Source organism: Sturnira hondurensis, unplaced genomic scaffold (genome assembly GCF_014824575.4).
Source record: "Sturnira hondurensis isolate 20B ecotype Veracruz unplaced genomic scaffold, ASM1482457v3 Scaffold0019186, whole genome shotgun sequence".
In the NCBI taxonomy this organism is placed as follows: Eukaryota; Metazoa; Chordata; class Mammalia; order Chiroptera; family Phyllostomidae; genus Sturnira; species Sturnira hondurensis.
Genome location: NW_028091817.1, coordinates 2,071,195 through 2,085,725, shown reverse-complemented (window position 1 = coordinate 2,085,725; position 14,531 = coordinate 2,071,195).

The window sequence follows — 14,531 nt, the reverse complement described above, 5'->3', positions numbered from 1 at the left end:
GGTGGGATACTCACTTTTTAAGCACATGTTACATGAGAAAAATTTTCAGCTCTTAATAGTAATCTCTATGAGTTTATATGAAACTCTCCAAGACTATAAAAACAGTTAATATTTGAACAACACATCTTTGAACTGTATAGGCCCACCTGTATGTAGATTTAAAAAAATAAATATACAATCAGCCCTCTGTATCCCTGGGTCTCACATTTGTAGATTCAACCAACCTCAAATGGAAAACAGTATTTCTAATGCATGGGGGGGGGGGGGAACTCTGCAGATGCAGAGGGCCAACTGTGTGCATTGCTCTATGCCACTCTATATAGGTGATGTGATCTTCCACAGAATTTGCTACCCGTTGGGGGTCCTGGAGCCAGTCTCCTGTGCATGCTGAGGGATGACTGAATTTTTGAGGGTTAAAAAGTTACTTATGGAATTTTGACTCCATGGGGATGGTGCCCTTAACCCCTGAGTTGTTTGAGGGTCAACTATTTATAAAACATCTTTTTGTACACACACCAACACATAAATGTATCAGTTCAAACAGCAAGATCTAGATCTTAGAGACCCACTTCGATGAGGCACTAGCTATTTTGAGTTCCAGAGAGTAAGAAGTGAATTAAAAGGACTTATAATAGACAGTTTAATTGACTCTATTTGATTCCTGAGAGCTGACAATGAAAATTATTTGTGTGTGTGTAGGTGTGTGTCTATGTATATAGTTATAAAGAATTTTCAGAAAGATATAGTATCAGCTAGAATTCTGGTTACAAGTGACAACAAAAAATCCAAGTGTGCAACCAAGAAATTCTTTTTTTTAAGACTTTATTTATTTATCTTTAGAAGGGAAGGGAAGGAGAGAGGGAGAGAAATATCAATGTGTGGTTGCTTCTCATGCATCCCCTGCTGGGAACTGGCCTGCAACCCAGGCATGTGCCCTGACTGGGAATTGAACTGTGATTGTTTGGTTCACAGGCTGGCACTCAATCCACTGTGCTACACCAGCCAGAGAATTATTCATCACGTGTAAACTGAGAACATCTAGAATTTAACTCTAGGTATAGTGGGACAGGGCTCAGAAAACATATTATCAAACTCTGATTTTCTCCATATCTTCACTCTGTTGATTATGTTCTTGGGCTCTACCTGCTGTGGTCTGAAGCACATCTAGACATCATTTTGACAATAATAGGTTTAAGGGGTGCTACCTTGTTCAATATTGGGATAAAAATCCCTAAAATTCAACTTCGTTGGTTCAACTTGTATCTTATTTCTGTCTGTGATGTAATTTATGTGGCTAAGGAACTATATCAACTGAAGGTTAAGTCGGATTTACAGAAATGATATGGACTGGGTGAGGTCTATTTCATAATTATTTCTGCAAAGAAAAACTATCATATACACTAAGTAGCAAGTATATTTGTCTACCTAAGTACAAAATAATGATAACAGCAAAAGAACTATTAGCAATGATTGCCTTTGATAGAGAAATAGAGTTGGAAGGAGGATTACTTTCCTTTTGCACATCATTTGTGGGTTTCCTCTACATGCATACATTACTTTTCAATAGAAAAAGCCAGTTTGTATATATTTGTAAAGAATAAAAAAATGGTAAAATAAAATTCCTACCTCACACCATATTCTAAACAAAAATTAGGAGACATAATTTAAGCATAAAAGGAATCATGTCAAGTGTACGGAGAGTAAATATAAAGTCTTGTGAGGGGCGGGGTTCTGCCCGCTGAGACCCCTGTCTACCACAGATGAGAATAAGTCTACCAAGACATGATCTGCTTGGGAAGGAAAGGTGGCCGATCTCTCAAAGGAGAAGGTCCAAGAGCCTTTTCCTCAGTGGGCTTTAATTAGGTTCATTTTGCACAGGAACACAGGCAAAGTTCATTAATCATTGTCAAGCAGTAAGGGTCAAACAATAGATAACATTCAAAGAACTAGTAGGGTTTATTCTGAGTCACAGACTGTTAGCTAAAGGACTACAAAACTTTGGGAAACAAACTCATTTCCTGCTCAGACTCTTGTCATTTAAATTGAGAGCATTCTAAACAAAGCAGGTTTCACAGGATTTTATATATTCTTTCTTAGGCCTGATCACCCTGGGGGAACCCACCCTTTCCAGCACAGGGCTACACCACCCTCTGTCATTGTTTCAGGCTTAAGTCAGGCAGGGGGAGCAAGGCAGCCAAGAGATTAGGAGACTTCTCGAAGACAGAATGAGGACTCAGGCAGTGTCAAAGCCAAGGGGTAAGGGTCCATTACTCCCTTTTACTATAGCCCCCAAGTCCTTCCCTGGGGCCTCCTCATGATCATTCCTGTCTTAGATCATTCTCTCCTTGGGGAATCTTACCCATCATTGGCTAACCAATCAAACATTGGGGGCCAGTTATGGATGAAGTTAAAGGAGCAGAAGTGGTGCTCCTGCCAGGGAGATAAGCTTTGTCACCTTAGTGGCTTATGGTGTGAAGGTCACTCACTCAGCTTTAGCCATGGTGGGGAGGGGATTATAGCTTCTGAAACCAGACAGGGTGGTTCCCAACAGCCTTGTTCTCAGGAAGACTTTTCAAAGTGAACCACAATTGACAAAGTCCACAAAGGGAAAAAAACGATAGGTATATTTTACATTTTTTGCTATAACCATCACAGAGGTGTAGAAAGAGAATGTTGCCCCTGACTCCATAAGTCCTCCCTTGGGCCCCACACCAAAGCTGTTGCAGAGTCCAGGTCATTGGACACGTATGTTGCCCTTGGTCTAGTTTACCAATGGCACTCTCATGTTGCAGGTCAGCATGTCCCACTGCACGTCCCACTGCATGTCCCACTGTAGGCCCCACATGTTGGCTGTTAGACTCAAAGACTAGATCAGTCTAGTGACTGGTCCCTGTGGCAAAATTACAACTAGCACCAGGTTCTTTCATCAGGAGGGGCATGATAGCTCAGTCTCCTTTTTTTTTTTGTTTATGATGTTAACATTTAAATTCGTTAATGGACTAGAGTTGCAAAATGCTAAAATTATATCATTTACTTATAATTTATTAACTGGAATACTTCCGTAAGTAGTACTTCTCATCTAATACGTGGGTACCTTGAGTGACAGTTCTGACAAGAAAGCCAAAAAGTGCTAGATACTCTATTTTTTACCAGTTTTATATTTATTTGCTAGTTTTATATAATCAATTAATTTCTCCACTAGTCTTCACAGGCTACTAACTAGGTTTTCAAAAATACGTTGTTGTGAATTGAGGGATTGAAACATATTTGTTGGGTATTAATTTATTATAATTACTATATAGTTATTACCTTATCAAAGCTCAAACTGCCCTGGTTTTGGCCAGTGGGAGCATGTTCACATTGGCTTCTGGGCCCTTTTACATGTATCTAGTAATTTTAGGTAGTGTTCACACTATTTGGTATAAAAAGATAAACCAGAATCATCTTGTACATTTCCTGCCACAGGCATAAAAGCAACAGTTTGTAAAATGGTGAAAAACAAAACAAAACAAACCTGGTCATTGAATAATCTCTTCAGTAGACAGAACTAGGACAAATATATTACATACAAAATAAAGTACTTCACAAATGAATATTAAAATCTATTATTAGGATTGTTGTTTTAAAAAACTTTGTATATGATTACCTTTTTTATTCAACACTGAGAATTATGGTTCTTAGATATGTAGGGAATGATAGAATTGAAATATTCTATAATGACTCATTTACCTTATTACCTCATTACATAGACAGTAGTCCCAGAATAACAATACTAATACTATAGTTCTCAATTATGGTTTTTTGAGAATAGCTTAAAATTTGTTTTTCATACAACCTGAACATTCTTCTCCAATTTTTAAAATGATTAATAAAAATTTAAAATAATTTAGAAATTTGATAAATTCATTTTGATTTTAAAAATAAGTTATGAATTCATTAATACTGTACTCTCTGTAATTTAACCTCTTTTACTCTCAGTTACACTAGTAATTGTAATTTTCTTTCCTTACCACCAGTCCTTATACTGATGTGCCTTGAGTCATCTGGGTTGTCTGAAGTTAGTTCCTCACTTATTCCTCAAGAACTCATGAGGACAAAATTTGAGTTCTTACAATTTGACAGCAGATGATCTGTGCCCTTTACACATAAAAGTCAGATTTGCTGTATATAAGAACTTTGGCTCACATTTCTTCTCTTTGAGTTAGTTTATGAATATTATTTCATTTTATTCTAGCATAAATTGTAAAAAAATCAGGTAACCTAGTTTTTCTTCTTATGTTTTGCTGTATTTTGCTTACAGCCAAGACACCTTTTAGAATTAAGATGAAATTCATATAACACAAAATAAAACAAAGTAGCACTTAGTACATTTGCCATGTTGTGCAACCTCCACATGTATGAGGTTCCAAGGCATTTGCATCATCCCAAAGAAAACTCCACACCCATAGCTGTCACTCCTCCTTTCCTCTTCCCCTCATCCATGACAACTACCAATCTGCTTCTTGCCTCTGTGGACCTACCAATTTGGGATATTTTACATAAATGGAATCATACAGTATGTGATGCTTTGTGTCTGATTTCTTTCACATATAATGTTTTTGAGGTTCATCCATGTAGTAAGATGCAGCGATACTTCATTTCTTTTTGTGGCTGAACAACACAGATTATACATATATATATATATATGTGTGTGTGTGTGTGTGTGTGTGTGTGCGTGTGTGTGTGTATACATACATATATATATACACTGTGATATAGATATATTCACATGAATATTATAAATAATTTATATATTTAAATTATATATATATATAATCTGTTAATCCATTCATCCATTAACGGACATTTGGGTTTATTCCACCTTTTGCTGTTGTAAACAGTGCTATAAATATTCATGTACAAACATTTGTTTGAGTACTTATTTTCAATTTGAGGGCATGTAACTGGGAATAGAATTACTGAATCATATTGGTAATCCTATTTAACTATTTTGTAAAAAGTGGCTATTTTAAAAACTAGTAATTTGCCCTGGCTGGTGTAGCTCAGTGGATTGAGTGCGGGCCTGTGAACCAGAGGAATCGCAGTTCGATTCCCAGTCAGGGCACGTGCCTGGGTTGCAGGCCGGTTCCCTGCAGGCCAACTCCCAGCAGGGGACGCACGAAAGGCAACCATACATTGATGTTTCTCTCCCTCTCTCCTTCCCCTCTAAATATAAATAAATAAATAAAATCTTTAAAAAAATTTTTATTAGTAATTTTATTATTAATTTTACTAGTAATTTTATTAGAATGTCTTATTTTTGTTCATTTTATGTCAATATTCTTGAATATATTATATGCTCTTTCAACATGTATCCTAAAATTCTTTTTATTTGATAAAAATGTTCCTAATTTATATTTTTAATATTTCAAATCCTTGCTTTGATTTTTTCCCCACTCTGGGAATTCTCATTATCTGGAAATTGGATCTTTTTGCCTATCTTCAATATTTGTCTCTTTCTTTTAAATTCACTTTTATCTATTTCATTATTTATTTTTATTATATTCTTCTTCTTGCTTTTTTAAATTGTATTTCACTTTTTTCCTAGTTTTTTTAAGATGGAAGTATGAAATCTTCAAGGTCACTCTTTTTTTCTACTCTAAGCATTTAATACTACCATTTCCAACTCTCTTACCTACATCCTACAAATTGTGATGTGTTGGATTTTTCCAGTAAAAATACTTTCTATTCTTGGACTTCTCTTTGACAAATAGCTTTATGTAGAAATGTGTTAATTTTGAGGTGTTTAGATATTTTATCTTTATCTTACTGTTATTAATTTCTAGTTTATCAGACTTACAGTTGAGATGGTGGAGTAGGTAAACCCCGTGCTGCCTGCTTCCATGACCACATTAAAATAACAGCTAAGTTTTAGAACAATCAACTTGGAGAAACCTGAAGACCAGCTAATCAGGAGTCCTGTAACTGAGGATGTAAAGAAGAAAGCAGGTGGACCTGGTAGGAGAAGTGGAGATGTAAAACTTGTTGTCCCCACACCCACTTTAGGCAGTTAATCAGGAGGGAAATCTCAACGGCAGAGCTCCTCTGTGAAGAGCAAGGGGTCCCAAACCTCCACCAGGCTCCCTGAACATGATGAGCACTGGGAAGAGGAGCCCCCACATTTGGCTGTGAAAATAAGCAGGGATTTTCTCAGTCTATGTGATAGAGAAGACTGCTGGAAACCCAGATGATCTTTTAAAGGGCCCATGCACAGGCTCACTATCTCTCAGGCTTCATCCTGGGCTCTGGTGCAGGAACTATGGCTGGGGGGTGCCAGATACACAAGGAGAAATTGAGTTGTGTGGCTTCAGGGTGAGGGTTGGAGGGACAGCCACCATTGTCCCTATGTTTAGCCCCTTTCCCACACAACAACTGGCAGGAGCTATCCTTTCTCTGTTGAACTGTCCCCTAACACAGTGAAACCTAATTCTGCATTTGCCTGGTAAACATTACTCATGCCACCCAGACAACTCCCTGAGACCTTCACCTCACTCCAACTCAGGAACTGCTGGAGGCTTTTTCAGTAGCTGGTGGTCAGCCTTGGCTTGTGCTGTGGTCTTTCTAAAAAATTCTCCAAGTTCCACAGGCCCCAGGCAAGTGGTGGCTGGCCTCATTGGGCCCAGTGCTTTTTGCTTAGTGTACCAGGCTTGGCACTGGCCCAATTATGAATCTGAATTAGGTAAACTGAAGAACACCACTCACACCACCCTGGTGACTCCCTGAGACCCCACTTACCCAACTTGTAGACTGCTCAGTGTTCTGTCAGTCTTATGGGCAGCCAGACAATGGCTGCAGGCCTCATGCTTCCTTGTGTCTTTAGCCTAGTGGCCCCTGGCCCAGTACTGGGGGCAGCCAGCTTCTGTTGGCAGTGTAGCCTCTCCCACATGATTGCAGGCCAGCACAGGGACAGCTATCAACTATGTTCCTTTGTAGCTCCTACCAAGTAGTCCCAGGCTGGTTCCAGGCAGCCACTGACCTTGTCTACACTGGAGCCCCTCCCAAAAGGCCTCAGGATCAACACATGAGTAACTGGCTTCAGAGTATAATAGAGCACCACCCAATTAGCTCCACAAGTGGCTCACCCAATGAGTAGTCTCCACAGGCACCAGAACCTGCTTGGGCCAATCTCACTCTGTGAGGTCAACCCCTTTACAGAAGCTCATATACTGGTCATGACTAATATTCACAGCCAGTCAGACTTAGGGTCACCCCTGCCAGATGTGGACACTGGCCCGCAGTGTCCGTGGCGTTATAAATGAGATACGAGACATTCATAAAGACTACTGAATCCTGTGGAGGAAAAGAGACAGCATGGCTTGTCTCTCAAGAGGAGAAAAAGCTTCAGCCTCCACCATGACAGACCTTTATTGGGTTTCTGCTCACATTACATGATGGTCCTTATTTACTATGCACAGGTTCACTTTAGAAGGTTACCTTTCACAGAAAACAAAGGAGCTGATGCTGCTAATCACATCACAGAAAAAGGATATTTGCAAATGAAAAGGGAAAAGTAGTTGAACTGGTTATATTCCATACTGGGGAGTTTTACAATGGATTTTAGGAAGTTACAGTAAGCACTTGCTATTTCAATTTAGGGTGAGGGAGTTTTAGCAACAGCAAGTCTCAAAGTGGCCTAGGTACAATGCAGGCCTGATTCCCCATGGGAGAACCTATCCATGGGCATGGGTCCTGTGCACTGGACCTTGCTTTCCACTGGGAGCTGGGCCCATGCCATGCAGAATGGTCTTCTACACCCACCTATTGACATGCCAATGGCAATTAAAGCTCAACTCACCAGGGGAGCACATGCAACCCACATAAGGAACACTCTGGGAGCACCAGGCCTGGGTGATTGGGACATCTTCAATCTAAAGTCAACCTGCAAAGACTGGGAGATGTAGCAGATCTACCGAATGCATAGAAACAAACACAACCAAAATAAGAAGACACAGAAACATGCCCCCCCCCCAAAAAAAAACAAAAAAAAAAAACAGGTAAAAACTTCAGAAGAAGGCCTAAACAAAATGCAGGCAAGCAATCTACCAGATACAGAGTTCCAAACAGTGGTTATAAGAATGCTCAATGGCCTGGCTAGTGTGGCTCAGTGGATTGAGTGCAGGCCTGCCAACCAGAGAATTGTGGTTCCATTCCCAGTCAGGGCACATGCCTGGGTTGCAGGCCAGTTCCTGGCAGGGGACACATGAGAGGCAACCATACATTGATATTTCTCTCCCTTTCTCCTTCCCTTCCCCTCTAAAGATAAATAAATAAAATTGAATGCTCAATGAACTTGGGGCAATGAACTTGGGGAAAGAATAGAAAAACTAAGTGAGAACTTTAACAAAGAGATATTAAGCATATAAAAGGTCATAGCAACTAGATAAAATAACCAATCAAATATAAAGAATACATACAATAACTGAAATGAAAAAAAAAATACATTAGAGGGAATCAACAATAGATTAGATGAACCAGAGGATCAAAGGAGCAATTCGAAAGACAAAGCAGCAGAAAACACCTAATCAGAACAGCAAAAAGAAAAAAGAATTTAAATCAGTGAGGATAGTTTAAGGGACCACTGGGACAACATCAAATGTAACAGTATTCACACGACAGGGCTATAAGAAGAAGACAAAGCACAAGAGATTGACAAACTATTTAAAGAAATACTGACTGGGCCCTGGCAGGGTGGCTCAGGGTGGCTCAGTTGGTTGGAGCATCGTCACATGCACCAAAAGGTTGAGGGTTTGATTCCAGTCAGGGCACATACCTAATTTCAGGTCCAATCCCTAGTTGGGTGCATATGGGAGGCAATGATTGATGTTTCTCCCTTTCTCCCTCTCTCTCACTCTCTCAAATCAGTATACATATCCATTCTCGGATAAAGATTTAAAAAAATAAAATAAAATAATAATGACTGAAAAATTTCCTAACCTAGTAAAGGAGGAATAGAAAGCCCCAAACAAATGAACCCAAAGGGAAATGTTTTTCTTGTGACTCTAGGAAAGGACCCCACTTCCACCAGCAACATCTGGTGATCACAAAGGGATGAGAAAAGCTCTGGCTTGTGGTAAGAACTGGGACCTTGCTTCCCCTGTGTTGGGAGGCTGGGAAGTCTTTTCTTCACTCACTTGTTTCCCTCTACTGCTGCTTGTGTATGTTTTTCAGTTTCTCTTCTCTCATCTCCGTCCCTGCCTCAGCTCTAGATCTGGAGTTTCCCTCAGCCCCACCTTCGTGAGTGTGGGCCAAGAAGCTTGCCTAAATGCTTATCCCACCTCACAGCCACTATACCTGCAACCCTCCTGCCCAGCACAGGTCAGAGCTCTCTTCGCCCAGAGCAGCAGTGAGCACAAGACCTATTTGCAGTCCACCTGCCCTGAGGCGCCCCTTTTCTCAGTGTCTCTGCCCCAGCTGCCTGTGACTCAGACTCTGCACACTGGGTAATTCCCCTCATTCTGTCAGCTCCTACCTGCACCCTGACTGTGCACTGGTATCCAAGAAGCTCCTGGCAAATACGTGTCACTAGTGCTACCTGCTGCTGCACAGCCTGGGGGCCTCATACATGAGAGCTTCTTCTGTGGCCTGAGCACCCACCTGGAGTCTGCAGCCCACTGCCTTGCTCCCAGCTCCTGCTGCAAGAGCAACTGCTTGTCTGTGCCCCAGAAGCCACAGGTCCAGGACAGCTGAGTTCCTCTACCTGTGCAGGATTCATGGCAAATGGTGCCTCCAAGGCTGAAAACTCCCAAATCCAGTTCTTCTTAATGTTCCTGCAGGTATGCAGTAGGTAGAAGCCTTTACTTGCAAGTACCCACAGAAATATGAAGGTTTATATTAGACTAATTGGAAAGTAGTAATTTGAAAAGAAACTCCACGAGGAGAAACTCTCAAGGAGAGACTGACTGGATGTTTGTTAATCTTTCCTACAACATTTGCACCCTCTCAGGGGTATCCAGCATTCTACAGTCTTCCTAGAAAAGGCCGACAGAATTTGCCTCAAGGGTTAGGCATGCTGTCTCATTCTGGCCTAGCTAATACAAGGATCTTTTTCTAAAATGCCTTTTCCTTGAGGGTCTCAGGAATGGAGCTTTCTTTTCCCTTCTAGGAGTGGCTTTCTTTCTGCTAGGCCTCTTAAAGGACTTCTTATCCATGTGACATTAAAGCCACTTTACTGAGCAAAGTGTGACCAACTAGCAGTGCCTGATGACTGCTGTGACTCTTGGTAAGTAAAGCTACCCTCAGAAGACAGGTAACACCTGGGCATAATGTGTCTTCAGGAAGCCCTTCACACCAGTTGGGGGAGGGGCAAGACATGGGCTTTGGGACACCAGAACCTTCATGGGATCATGTGTATCCTAGGCACTGACCATGTGATGCAGGGCTCGGGAAAACTGGGGACACCCATGTTTCCCTTTATCTAACCAGGTTCCCTCTCTTCTGCAGGAAAGGAAGTATCTCTTTCCAAAGATAATATGCAGTACCAACTGGAGAGACACTTTTTGGGGTGCATACTCACCAACTGAGAGAAAATTTAACCCCTGGTCCCTCAAGAAAAAGGTGTATAGATAATTGGCTTTATAAAATTAAAGTCTGTACCTTTACAATGCAAATACCTGGTCTTTAAGAACTCTTTTCTAGCCATTTTTAAATGCAAATTTCTGGGAGGTAAATCTTATCAAGAGAGAAAGACCTTAGCCATCTGAGCAATTCAATTTTATTATTTCAGCTGTTCCTTTCTAAATCAGTGATTGCACTTTATAATACCTTCTTACAAAAATAGAGGAGCCTGTGTTTCTAAAAGTTATAAAATGTGTTTTTTCGTCTACAAATATGCAAATTGCTTGCCTTTTAGCTGACTTATAAAGAGTTGGATTTTGGTTCTTTTCCCTGACAAAGGGGAAAGGGTTTTTCCTTTTTCTTATATTTTTCTTTCTATTTGATTCCTCCAGAATTTGGCCATTCTTAATGAGTGAATCACGGCAATACATTTGCATGAATCCAATAACAATCTATGCTCTTCATAATAAGATATATAACATTACTTTCCAATTTTATTTGTATTAACTAAAACTTTGACTAGAATGTTATGTCTGAAAAACACATGTCTAGACTCTGGGTGTCACCAGAAAGCTTTAAGGAATTGTCATTAACTTTGAAGGCTAATAAAAGACCATTGGAGAAATAGTTTGGTACCTTGCTTTGTCATATGGTTCATGGCAGTTTTTCCAGGTAAGGAACAAAGGTTGCTTTTTTTATAGAAATGTCAAGGAAGGAAACTCAAGACACTTTGGGGGCCTCAAGAACTTGAGTAATTTAGCCAGATCTGTAGGTATTGCACTCAAATCCTGATTGCAACTGTGTGGTTTGGCTTCTTTGCCCTGAGTTACTGACTAAAACTCAATCTGGAGATTCCTAATGAGATTCCAGCAAAGCAGATTAAAAAAACCTGTGTATGATCAATTGCTATTCTTGTCATACTTTTGCAAATAATCAGGCCAAATTAAGACTAGTTTACTGCAGTCTCTTTGATAAAAGTGAGGATGATTTTATATAGAAAAGATGTGTTTCAATCAAAAATCACAATGCCCAGTTTTAGATATTAGACTTTAGTTCAGTTAATTGTCTTAAAAGTTTTATTTGTCACCTATAAACTGAACTGGTTCCTGAATTCTTCTAGTTTTCTTCAACCCTCCAAACTGTTTCATTTTTCATCCTGTCCTTAGACTAGGAGTCATTGAGAACTAAATTCTTTTCTCCTAGTATTGTATATGCCACACAGAATTCACTTGAGCACCTGATCACATCACCAGAGATGTTCAAACTGCAGACAAGGAGGGCCTGTCAGACTGCCACTGCTTGCTTTCACTGCAGTAAAGCCTTACATCTGGACGTCTTCTCAACTGACTGTCTCAGAGTCTCAAACACTTGTTTATGATTTGTTGTGTTCATTAACCTTTGTGTTTTTTTCTTTTATTTTGATAATCATGCACCTTAGTTACTCAATTACTTCTTTACACAATATAAATGAGGTGCTTCCTCATTCTGGAAGCACCTCCTAAAATGAAACTCAACTGTTTGGCTGAACTGACTTGTTATCAGGACTAGATGGTTGGTCCATAAAGTGTGAAATGGTCTATCAGCTTCATTTCTAGAATGTAAAACTTTATTATTTAAAATGTGGGACTTTATTATTTAAAAGGTGGCAAAATCCTGCCACCATGAGTCTGTTTTCCCTATTCTGCCCAAGAGATTTAGGCAAAAAGAAGCTGCTTCAGGGGGGTGGGAGGAGAATCTTGGAATGTTCCCCTTAGCCTGATTTAAATTAAGTATACTAAGTAAAAGGGCTTCAGACAGGTGTGACACACCTTCCTCCAGGGAAGCTCCTCCTCCAATTTAATCTAGGACACTGTAAAGTTAATTATTTTCTTTATCACCTGATTTCCTCTCTCACCAGACCCTTAGTTGTTATACTATTCCTCATTTTAGACCATGTTATTTTAAGCTTCCTCCCCCCCCCAAATTTTTACCTCTAGAATACAACAAAGATTCCAACCTGTCCAGCAGCACCACCCTCTCAACATCACATATGCCATCTCCCAAGAACAGCATCAGACTGACCTGGAGTTTACAATCTTCTCTCACACATAAAGCCTCCCCATCCCTTTTGCTCTCTTCTTTTGACAGATAGCAAGAATCTTTGGGCCTGGGGATAGGCAGGACTATATCCCTTGACCACAGAAAGAAGCTACTGAAGATGAGAACTTCATCCATTTACCCTTAGGAGATTACAAGGGTCTAGGGATTTTCAGGGGGGAAATATGTTAGTGCAGGTAGCTAGCTAGTATTAACAAATGAAGGCAGCAAAGGTAATAAGATGTTAAACATAATAAAATAGGAAGCTGAACTGAACAATAAGCTTGACTCACTAGGAAGTTGCAGCATTCATAGGCTCCCAAGAGACCACTGTATCTTCCACCTTTAGCACCTAATCCCTAAAGCAGACAGGAAAGATCACTACAGGTCATTGGCTGGGATAACAGAGAGAGATAAAAGAATAAAGGGAAAATTCCTTTGTTAAGCACATAGGTCATAAGAGCCAAGATGGCAGTCATAAAGGTGAGGTATCCAATCTGAGAAAAAGACTGTATTAGCTAGAAGGAGAACCCAGCACAAGCACATGGAGATCTAGGAAATGGAGTGGTTAGGTGGAGGGATGAGCATAAACCTGTGAAGTACTGGAAAACTGATTGGTTAATATGAAAGAGTGCTTTGTTCTTCCCAAGCTAAAGATAATATAATCATAGCCTAAAAAAGGCATCTGTCTCCCAGAAAGAAATAAAAATTTAAAAATATTTTACAAAACCCAAAGAGGCCCATACCAAGGGACATCATAATTAAAATGCTAAAGATTAAAGACAAAGTGAGACTCTTAAAAGAAGCAAGAGAAAATCAGTTAGTTACTTAAAATGGAGCTCAGCTGATTTCTCAACAGAAACTTCTCAGGCCAGAAATAATTGGCGTGACATATTCAAAGTGATAAAAAGCAAGGACCTACAACCAAGACAAGTCTTCATAGCAAGGCTGTCATTTAAAATTAAAGAAGAAATAACAATCTTCTCAGATAAGAAAAAGCTAAAAGTTCATCACCCCTGAAACAATGTTATAAGAAATGTTAAAGGAACTTCTTTTTTTTAAAAAAGGATAAAAAGAAACATAAATAACAGAATGGTAACCACTATGTACTTATCAATAATCAAATGGCTTAAATACTTCAATCAAAAGACATAGGGTAGCTAAGTGGGTAAGAAAACATGATTCATACTTAAGGCTGTCCACCAGAGACCCACTATGAATCAAAATACAAGTACAGAATAAGGTAAAGAGATGGGAAAAGATGCAATAGAATATGAAAATAAAAAATGGGGCATGATACTTATATCAGACTAAATAATTTTAAAACAAAGGATGTAATAAAAGACAAAGAAGGACACTGTATTATATTCAAGGGAGCAATCCAACAAGAGGATATAAATGTTCCCTTGTAAACATTTATGCATCTAGCATAGGAGCACCTAAATATATAAAGCAAATAATGAAGGATATAAAGAGAAGGGGCAATGGTAATACAGTCCCAGTAGAGAATTTTAACACCTCATTGACACGAATGGGTAGATATTACATATAGAAAATTAAAAAGGAAATGGCAGCCTCAAATAACACATTAGACCACAGGTGGCAAACATCAGACCCGAGGGCTGAATCCAGCCCCCCAGCTTGTTTCATCTGGCCCACCTTGTTTCTACCTGAAAACAGTGCTGAGCTCTCACTTCTGTTAAGGAAGTGAGGCAATTTTAGAACATTCATACAGTTCTAAAATTACATTTGGCCCTTTAAAGGCAACCTCATGGCTGATGTGGACCCTGGTGAAAATGAGTTTGATGCCCCTCCATTAGACCATATGGGTTAAATTAGTATTAGAGCATTTTACCACAAAG